At 35.7% G+C, this 10,392-nt stretch overlaps 1 non-coding gene across 1 annotated transcript; it reads left to right on the plus strand.

Moving 5' to 3' along the window:
- The first annotated feature begins 60 nt into the window (after positions 1 to 60).
- On the plus strand, positions 61 to 132 carry Trnat-agu (transfer RNA threonine (anticodon AGU)). The gene has a single exon. It is a non-coding gene; the product is annotated as a tRNA-Thr (tRNA).
- Positions 133 to 10,392: the final 10,260 nt, after the last annotated feature.

Consider the following 10,392-nt stretch of genomic DNA (forward strand, 5'->3'; position numbering starts at 1 on the left):
GGAATAAAATGAAGAAATTAATAATAACTTATAAAATATTTTGCATCGCTGTTATCATATGGCTCCATAGCTCAGTGGCAGAGCGCCTGTCTAGTAAACAGGAGGTCGTGGGTTCGATCCCCACTGGAGCCTTTTTGTTTTTTTTCTTCATTTTGTATAGTTGTAAGTTTGATTACTTAAAGTAGCCAACTATATATATATATATATATATATATATATATTTTAAACAGCTGCACATGTCCTGGTCAATATTAGGTACATTGTGTATCCATCGGGTAGCCCTATGTAGGGCCTACCAGGGTCATATGATTAAGATGACCGGACATCGTTTGCAAATGCTCATAAAAATATTACTATTTAAACCATTTGTAAGTCTGGAAGGTTTTCGACCTAGTTTGAGCCCATATGTCAAGGAAATATAGCTCAAAGTAATCATCTGATATATTTTCTTCGTATGCAACGTATAGAAAACATTTGCTCTGTAAATATATGATTTTACTCCGGATTGATACCGTCACCCTGCCCTAACCAATGCACCGAATCGGCAATGTAAACCCCCAAATTGTAGATCACAGTATTAACTTCAAGGATATACCTTCAATGACAGGGAGGAACAAACACATATTAAAGTCACTGTAGCCCGGCATTAAAACAGGCTTGTAATGCGATTTTCGTTCCTGCGTTGAATCGTATACGGATGCGTTTTGTTAAAGCTGAAAAATATTAACTAGTGATATATATCTTAGATCACAGTAGCATGCCTTTCTAAGGCTTTTAATATCGTGTGAGGTCCTCATTTATGTTGAGTCCTATATTGATAAGTTTTGTGAAAGCTCAAAGTAATCACCCGGTACCATATATTGTTATCATATGCAACGTATAGAAAACATTTGCTCTGTAAATATATGATTTTACTCCGAATTGATACGGTCACCCTGCCCTAACCAATGCACTGAATCGGCAATGTAACCCCTCAAATTGTAGATCTCAGTATTAACTTCAAGGATATACCTTCAATGACAGGGAGGGATAAACACATAAGTCACTGTAGCTCGGCATTTAAACAGGCTTGTAATGCGATTTTCGTTCCTGCGTTGAGTCGTATACGGATGCGTTTTGTGAAAGCTGAAAAAAATTAACTAGTGACATATATCTTAGTTCACAGTAGCATGACTTACTAAGGATTTTAATATCGTATGTGTTCTCATTTACGTTCAGCCTTATACTGATATGTTTTGTGAAAGCTGAAAGTAATCACCCGGTACCATATATTGTGTTCATATGCAACGTAAAGAAAACATTTGCTCTGTAAATATATGACTTACTCCGAATTGATACCGTCACCCTGCCCTAACCAATGCACCGAATCGGCAATGTAACCCCTCAAATTGTTGATCACAGTATTAACTTCAAGGATATACCTTCAATGACAGGGAGGGACAAACCGTCACATTAGTCACTGTAGCCCGGCATTAAAACAGGAACGAAAATCGCGTTGCAAGCCTGTTTTAATCCCGGGCTACAGTGACTTATGTGTTTGTCCCTCCCTGTCATTGAAGGTATATCCTTGAAGTTAATATTGTGATCTGAATCTACCCTAGCTGGTGAACAACTTCCTCCGAGTGTCGATATTTACTACGATTACCTCCCATGAGTGCTTGTTACGAAAATGAAAGTAGGAACTCTCGTGCTTTACAAAATGGTAAGAGATGGTTTCGTATTGTGACCCGGGCACATTTTCTAAATAAAATGAGTACATGTCATTTATATGCATTTATATTGAATGAGATATTTGTAATGGTTATCGAAGTAAGGATACACGACGTTGCTGTTTGCTTGATTCGAATTTCCTAGCTCCCTAGAGACGATTGGGACTAAAACTAAACTGCGATGAGATGCGGAAAATCAGACAAAACAAGAACTCTCTCCCATCCATACATTTCTCCCTCCCTCTATCCATCCATAAATGTAGACCTAGGGCACGATTGCAAAATAAGTGAGAAGTTTGTGGTCCCCGCCCCAGACCGTAATTTCGGATTGGACCAGGTGACCGTTGTACAGAGGGTTGTCCCTCATCCGGCAGGGGTTGATGTCATTTTGGGAAGACTCTTGTTTGGGAGGAGCGGTGCTGGTGTAGAGCGGCCTAAAATTCTTACAGCAGTAGATAGGAAGACCCCTACGGTACCGTGACTTTGGGATGGGACCTAGTGGTCGTTGTAGAGGATGACCGTCTATATTAGGGGCGGGGCGGGGAAGGGGTTTTCGTGGTGGCTACCCCGGGAAAACTCTTGTTTAATCGTTAGCAGATGTCAAAACTGGTCTCGGGCTGTTTTTATATGTTTTAATTGCTCAAACATCTTGCCAAATGTATTCCATTGATACAGAACATAAAACATTTATGTTTTAGCAAAACCATCAGTCTTTCTGTAAGTGCAGACCTGTTTAATGTTTAAGAATTAAGGCTTATTTCTCGGATACATCTGTTATTACCAAAAGATAGAAAGAACAAACAAGAGGGCCATGATGGCCCTGTGTCGCTCACCTGAGTACCATTGCTCAAAATGATATGATCGTTTCAAACCAAATAAAGGAGGTAATTTGTCATAAATTCAGTCAATATGTATCTTCACTGATTGTTTAAGTCCATCTGTTGACATAAATGAAATTTCACATCAGTATCTTCATTAGTTACGGAGATATACCCATTTTAATTTGAAATAAAGGGATGTAATTTGACATAAAATCAGTCCATAGTTATCTACCCTGATTGTCTCAGTCCAACTAATGACAATAATGAAATTTCAAATAAGTCCTATAAGTACTTACTGATATAAATCCATTTTGATTACAATCAGGGGAGGTAATCAGATATAAAATAACTCTGGAACCTACGATTGGATCTGACAGGTTCATCATGGAATCCAAGATTTATTGTTATTGAAGATATTTTGGAAGTTTGTATCAAATCAAACCATAAATGAAGTCTCTATATGGCTGCAAAAGCCAAAATAGCCAATTTTGGACCTTTAAGGGGCTATAACTCTGGAACCCATGATGGAATCTGGCCAGTTCAAGAAAGGAACAAAGATCTTGTGGTGATACAAGTTTTAATGCAAGTCTTGTTAAAATAAAATCATAAATGAAGCTGCTATTGTGCAGACAAGGTCAAAATAGCTAATTTTGGTCCTTTCAAGGGCCATAACTCTGGAACCCATTATGGGATCTGGCCAGTCCAAGAAAGGAACCGAGATCTTATGGTGAGACAAGTTTTGTGCAAGTTTGATTAAATTTAAATCATAAACGAAGCTGCTATTATTCAGACAAGGTCAAAATAGCTAATTTTGGCCCTTTCAGGGGCCATAACTCTAGAACCCATAATGGAATCTGACCAGTTCAAGAAAGGAACCAAGATCTTATGATGATACAAGTTGTGTGCAAGTTTGGTTAAAATAAAATCATAAATGAAGCTGCTATTGTGCAGACAAGGTCAAAATAGCTAATTCTGGCCCTTTCAGGGGCCATAACTCTGGAACACATAACGGGTTCTAGCCAGTTCAAGAAATGAACCGAGATCTTATGGTGATACAAGTTGTGTGCAAGTTTGGTTAAAATAAAATCATAAATGAAACCACTATCGTGCAGACAAGAAATTGTTGACGCACGCACGCACAGACGACGGACGACAGACGAAGGGTGATCACAAAAGCTCACCTTGTCACTATGTTTGCAACGACCTGAGATATAATGAGGCATTGCTTTCAATGAATTTCATGACGATTATATATCAATATATTCGTAAGATTTTTGAATGAGTTAAAATTAGAAAAATATGTATACTATTTTTAGACACAGTATGAAAATGGGAGCTAATTCAGTATGCAAAAAATACCGGTCACCACGGGAAAGTCTTTAATCGTAGGTCTATAAGTAAATGGTACAATTGGGCGTAGGGGATGTGTACGCAGGAACTTGCAAATAAGGACACAGTGTTGGAACCTCTACCATGGCTATCGTCCAGAGACGAGCTTTGTCATTACAGTTTTATGACACAAGTATTGTTGATCGAACCATAAAGTTATCGTTCAAAGGAGCATCTCAGTTCAACCTTCTTAGAAAGTACGAGGCCCTACCAGAGATGATTGAAGCGGTGACGTATTCACACCCTGGAGACGAATCTTACTCAGTGTTGCTAAAGAAGAAGGCAATTATTGAAGATTTTCGGGTTAAGGGTCCCCTAACTTATCGTGATAAACAATTCCACTGTATTTCCTTGGGAAACAGTCTGTTATTCTTAGATTGCACTGGCTTCCGCCGATATCACGGACACTGCAGTTAAAAGCTTATTTAAAAGTGACTTTGGAACTGTTTCATAACATTAAGGAAGTTACTTTTATGCAAAATGACAAATTAGTCCAGAATGGACTAAGCGAGGTAGTTCACGGTGTTTCCGAGATAGAGAAGAGGACCATTCCACACCTGATTAAGTTCGAAGATGGCATGGCCGTCCTGATTACTATTGCTGGCAGGCCACAATTGTGTCCGCGTTGTTTGCAATGAGGTCATGTGAGAAAAGAATGCATGTATGGTCCCGGTCCATCTTACATACATGCTCTTAGAAGTTCTTTGCAGAAAAGACGTATGGAAGAACCTCCTAGGCAAGAAACGCCGAGAGAGAAAACCGAGGAAAAATACGAAAAACAAGAGGAGGAACAAGACAAAACGAACGAAGAACATAACATCAGCGCAGAGTTTCAGATGGACTCAGATGACGAAGAGTCAGAAAAGTCAGACATGGATGAGGATGAGACTCAGGAGAGAGGGGACAAGAGAGCAGCGGATGAGAGGTCAGACTCCTTAGAATTTGAAGACTACTTTAGCGAGCACTTCCCAGGTCAGAAATAAAGGAAATGGACTCTACCTAATCACCAGGTAGTGACGGTTTGTCTTCCTTGTTTTATATTCGATTTTTTTCATTTGTTTGATAATCTTTTAGTTACATTGTTTCAGTTATGATATGATAGTGGTGAAATGTCCGAATCTTAAAACTTTCATACATTATAGATCTATTGTTATGTGAGGATAAAAGTAAATCGTCAGTAATGAAAAATTATAGACAATTTCATTATTAAACGTAAACAGAAAAATTGTGTCAAAAGTTATTTCGAATAGTTTATCAAAAGTTTTACTAGATATTGTTGGTATCTCTTAAACTTGTTCTATTCGTGGAAGGTCAATTTTTGATAATGTACATTTACTACGTAACATAGTTGATTATGTTGAACAAAACCAATTATCAGCTTGCTTTATTAATTTAGATCAGGAAAAGGCTTTTGACAGTTTCCTGGTCATATATGTTCGGCACTTGAAACGCTTTTGGTTTTAGTTCTAATTTTATCAAATGGATAAAAGTTCTATACAATGATATTTAGCCTTCTGTCATTGTTAATAACTTTATTTTAGAACCCTTTATTCTGTCAAGGTCAGTACGTAAAGGTTGTTCTCTTTCTCCTTTACTCTATATTCTATGTTTACAACCGTTTGCGAAGAAAATTCAAGACAATCCGAACATAAAAGGTATTGTTGTACCAAGTGGTCAATCGAATGCAAAATGTCAATATATGCTGATGATAACACTTCTGTTTTAACGTATGATGATTCTAATAAAGTTTTCTTTACAGAAGTTGATCTTTTTCAGAAAATGCTGGTTCTAAAATTAATTACAGTAAATCCAACGGTATATATTTAGGTACCCAGATAGCAGACATGCGTTGGCCCAACGTTGGGCCAACGGCAGACTCCTCGTTGGCCCAACGAAGATTTCCGACGTTGGCCCAACGCCATTTTGCTAATTGGCGCAACGTTGGCCCAACGGTTGGTACACCGTTGGCCCAACGACTGGTATCCTACACTCATCGTTGGCCCTCCATTGGGCCAACAACTGATATCCTACACTTATCGTTGGCCCTCCGTTGGGCCAACAACTGATATCCTACACTCATCGTTGGCCCTCCATTGGGCCAACAACTGATATCCAACACTCATCGTTGGCCCTCCATTGGGCTAACAGCATTTTTTCGTCTATCACGGTTGGTCCAACGTTGGGCCAACTCTGTTTCTTTGTTTGCCAAAGATGGATGCCAACGCTGTCCCAACGATTACGAAATTGAAAAAAGACTAAAACTAGCATTGTTTTATACATGTTTTATTTTCAAATAGTTGTGATTTTGTTAACATTTAACAAAAAGAAATCTAACATTTATTTAAAGTTTGTTTGCAATTTTCCTGAAGAAATATAACAGAATATTTCATCACTACAACATGTAAAATATTGATTCCAGTCTTTTATAAATCTAAATATTTTTTCTTATTTCAGTCACTAATTAAATCCTACTAAAATGAATTACTGTCTGTATATTAATTCATTATATATCCAAGTTCTGTTTGTTTGTTTTCTTTTCTCGCTGAAGTTGCAGCTTTTTATATTTTTATTTTTTCCTGTGCACCACAGTGCTAGGCACTCCATTATTACTCCCTTGAACAGCACCCTGTAAAAAAAACCATAATGTTGATTAAACCATCTACGTCAAATTGATAACAATAACTAATATATGAAATTTATTTTTGTCTGTATTTAACCGAGAAAAATATGTTAGAATTAACAAGAAAATGTGTTATTTTATTTACAGAATTTAATACTTAACACAAGTGCCATCCGCCAGCTTTAGATATTAGTATTTAACATATGTTCAAGTAATATGGATATAACATACATACAGGACATAAAAAGAAATTCTGTATAAGATTCCATAACTTTATCAAAAAATATTTTAAAAAAACCTTCTACTTACAGTTTATAGTTGGAAGACCGGGTTTTTGTTAAATCTAGGCCTATCACATGTATAATAGTTTCCTTTACTTCACATGTCTATAAAGCTAGAAATCTGGCCTAGAGAGTAAAATTAACCACATTTTCTGGGATTTCTTACATAACTCGGGTTAACGAGAGTTCATGTTCTGGAATATTCAACAGATTTATTGTAAACATTTTATGATTGTATAAAATTAGATATTTGTTATAGAGTTAGTAAGGTTTTTTTTTTCAATATTTTTCACAATTTTTTCAAGGTATTAGATTTGAAATAGTTCAAAATATCATTACGGCTGTAGATAAGTTTTTAGTTTAATTAGCCCAAATTTAACTGATTACGAATTGGTGCAGAAAAGTGTTTAATAATTAATTAAATATTGCATGTTACAGCTACACAACCTGCTTGTGATAAAACAGTGAACTGTAAAATATACAATTATTATATTATTACTTCTAATGGACCAATGTTGGCCCAACGTTGGACCAACGATGTTTTCTCTGTATAAGTCTTTCCCTGAAAATCAATATCGGGCCAATGCAGAGATATCTGTGACTGAAATTTAAAGTTGGTTCAACGTTGGCCCAACAGCTGTATTTACAATAGTTATTAATCATTGTTGGGCCAACAGTGGCCCAACAACGATTATCCTTTGACGGTTTTCCGTCGTTGGCCCAATGACTTCATGTTTACAGGGTAATTGGAAAAATAGGTCAGATCACCAATTTGGAAATTCTTGGGTTAGAAACTGCAAATTATTAGGTTATCATTTCGGTTATGGTCTAAATCTTGCTGATATTTGGTCAAAATTATATCTGAAATTCACCAGAACGTAAAATCTCAATTCCTCGAGAATTATTTTATTTAATTTGAAAGGTTAAAGTGCTGTTTTGAATTCCCTAGTTTTTTCAAAATTTCTATACCATATAACGGCTAACATTGTACCTTTTCATTACATTAATATGTTTCAGAAAGCTGCTTTTAGATTTATTTGTGGCTCAACTTTTGAACCGATTTCACGGAAAACATCTTTACATTTTAAAACGGGGGTCTTAATGTCCCTAACATTGAATTAAAATGGCAAGCATTATTGTTGTATCATTTGCAAAAATTAATTACATGCAGCCAAACAACATGGACTTATTTTGCCGAATTTTGGATTGGAATAAATTTGATGAAATATTCTCGCTTATAATATTTTCCCACGTAGTATAGAATTCATCTCCCGTTCTACAGGTTATGTTTAAATGTGTTTCAGAAATTAACATCCTCATATCCTGATATTTCTTTTGTTGGAACTCCTTCCCATATATTTTATAATGCAATTCTAAATGAAATGTAGAAGGCTTTTTCCTCATGTATGTAAATTATTATTTATATTTAAAGAAAATAAGTATATTTACTAAATGTTACTTTTGTAATAAGATTGAAACGGTGTCTCATCTATTTTTAGAATGTTCACAGTTTTTGCCTCTAAACAAAATTGTCCTTAACCCACTACAAATAATAAGCGAAAAAAAGGTGACATTTTCGGAAAAGGATTTTCGTTTTTTCGATCTACCTAAATTAGACAAATGTTTGACATACTCATGTTTAGTCATTCTCTTTCAAGATTTATAATTTGGCACTACAGAAACTAAACACAATAATAAATTAAGCTCAAAATTTGAATTATTCAAATTTTCTACCGAATATTCTGTTACAATAGCAATAGATTACAAAATGTTTCATTTCTAGATTCTTGGGCACAGGTTTTGCACTTTAACGGAAAAAAACTGTGAATTTAATAAAAAGATGTTCCCAGAATATTATAAGTCTAAGTTCAAACTATGATTTTTTAATATACTTGTACATAATTCCAATTTGTCGCATGATTTCTGTCTGTTGCTTTGTTTTCTATTTTCAGGATAATGACCTGTGGTTTCCATAGGACTGTTTTTTTTCTGGAAATAGAAAGGCTATCGACACGTATAAAAACTGTCTATACATGTATATGCTTTTCCTTTCTGATCTTACCTATTTTCGCACATACCAAATCTTCTTGATATTTTGTAATGTACAACTTTCCAAGTTATACAGAATAATATTAGTTTGCAACGAATTTCATGACGATTGTATGCCAATATTCGTAAGGTATTTGAATGAGTTAAAATTAGAAGAATGTATGCTATTTTTAGACACAGAATGAAAAAAGAGAGCTAATTCAATATGCAAAAATACCGGTCACCACGGGAAAGATTTTAATCGTAGGTATATATAAGTACATGCGGCGTAGGGGGTATGTTCACAGGAACTTGCAAACAAAGTCACAATGCTGGAACCTCTACCATATGCTATTGTAGTGAAAACGCACTTTCCGGTAATAAGGTATACTTGCGCTAGATAATCATCTTTGGGTTAAATACTGTAGTTGTCTGCAGAAATTCTGAAACGGCAATTATCTAAAAGGAAAGTAAAAGCAAGTTATAATTTTGTTCTGTAAACTTCATAAACTATTTCTAGTTAAGAAATCAATTGCATTTTTAGGTCTAAAAGAGTCTAGTATAGGAAAACGAGTGTTTAAAATATGTACGACATTAGGACCAACGGAAAAGTCCGTGGGATCCGCATGAGATCTGGCACATAAATAGAAGCCAGCAGATGCGCTTTGGCAGAACGTCGTTGGCTTTTGAAGAGAGCAGATCGAAGAGAAAAATAATAATTAAATAAATTATTTACGATATTTGGAAATTTCTAGGACTTTGGACCAACTACTAGTAGCTTATAAGGATACCTCAGAGTAGCGGCGTATGCCCTGAGTTGCAGGTTCCTTTAATACCCCAGAGTAGCAGCGTATGCTCTGAGTTGCGGGTTAAGACAAATTGAGTCCGGGTCGTAGGTTCCATACATGCGTATATTCGAGTTAGAGACAAGTTTGAGACTTAAAGGTACATATAGTACAGAAGTGAAGGTCTGAGGCAGGGTTGAGACCTATGTCGTAGCATATACTGCATACTGGATAGACAGAAGCTAAATAGTCTCAGAACAAGTTGAAACCTTATTAACAAAGTTCCGAACATAAATATTTGAGTGATTAATAAGGGACAAGAAAGTTTGTTTGAAACCAGTTGAAACATTGAAATCAGTTACAAGCTCGATTAACAACATAATTGTATTTTTAATTTGTTCCAACATTTTCCAGTCATTTTTACAATCATTTGTGAAGAATCATTAAGCAAGGTAGCTTGAGAAAAATTATAGATATACACATTTTTATACCCTAAATAAGCTAGATAGCTGGAAAATTTATATTGATACTTTGTTATTATATCTAGTCTGTTTGAGACGATAATTCAGTACCAGGCTCGGATGAAAACGTTACACTATCGTTCAGAGACGTGCGCTTTCGTCGCAGTTTTACGACATCGTAAGAGGAGCATCTCAACTGGATATCTTCAATCTTCTAAGGACGTACGAGATCCCACCTGACATGATTGAAATAGTTATGTCTTCCCAACCAGGTGACGTATCTTACTTAGTAGACATT

The sequence above is a fragment of the Mercenaria mercenaria genome, chromosome 12 (genome assembly GCF_021730395.1).
Source record: "Mercenaria mercenaria strain notata chromosome 12, MADL_Memer_1, whole genome shotgun sequence".
In the NCBI taxonomy this organism is placed as follows: domain Eukaryota; kingdom Metazoa; phylum Mollusca; class Bivalvia; order Venerida; family Veneridae; genus Mercenaria; species Mercenaria mercenaria.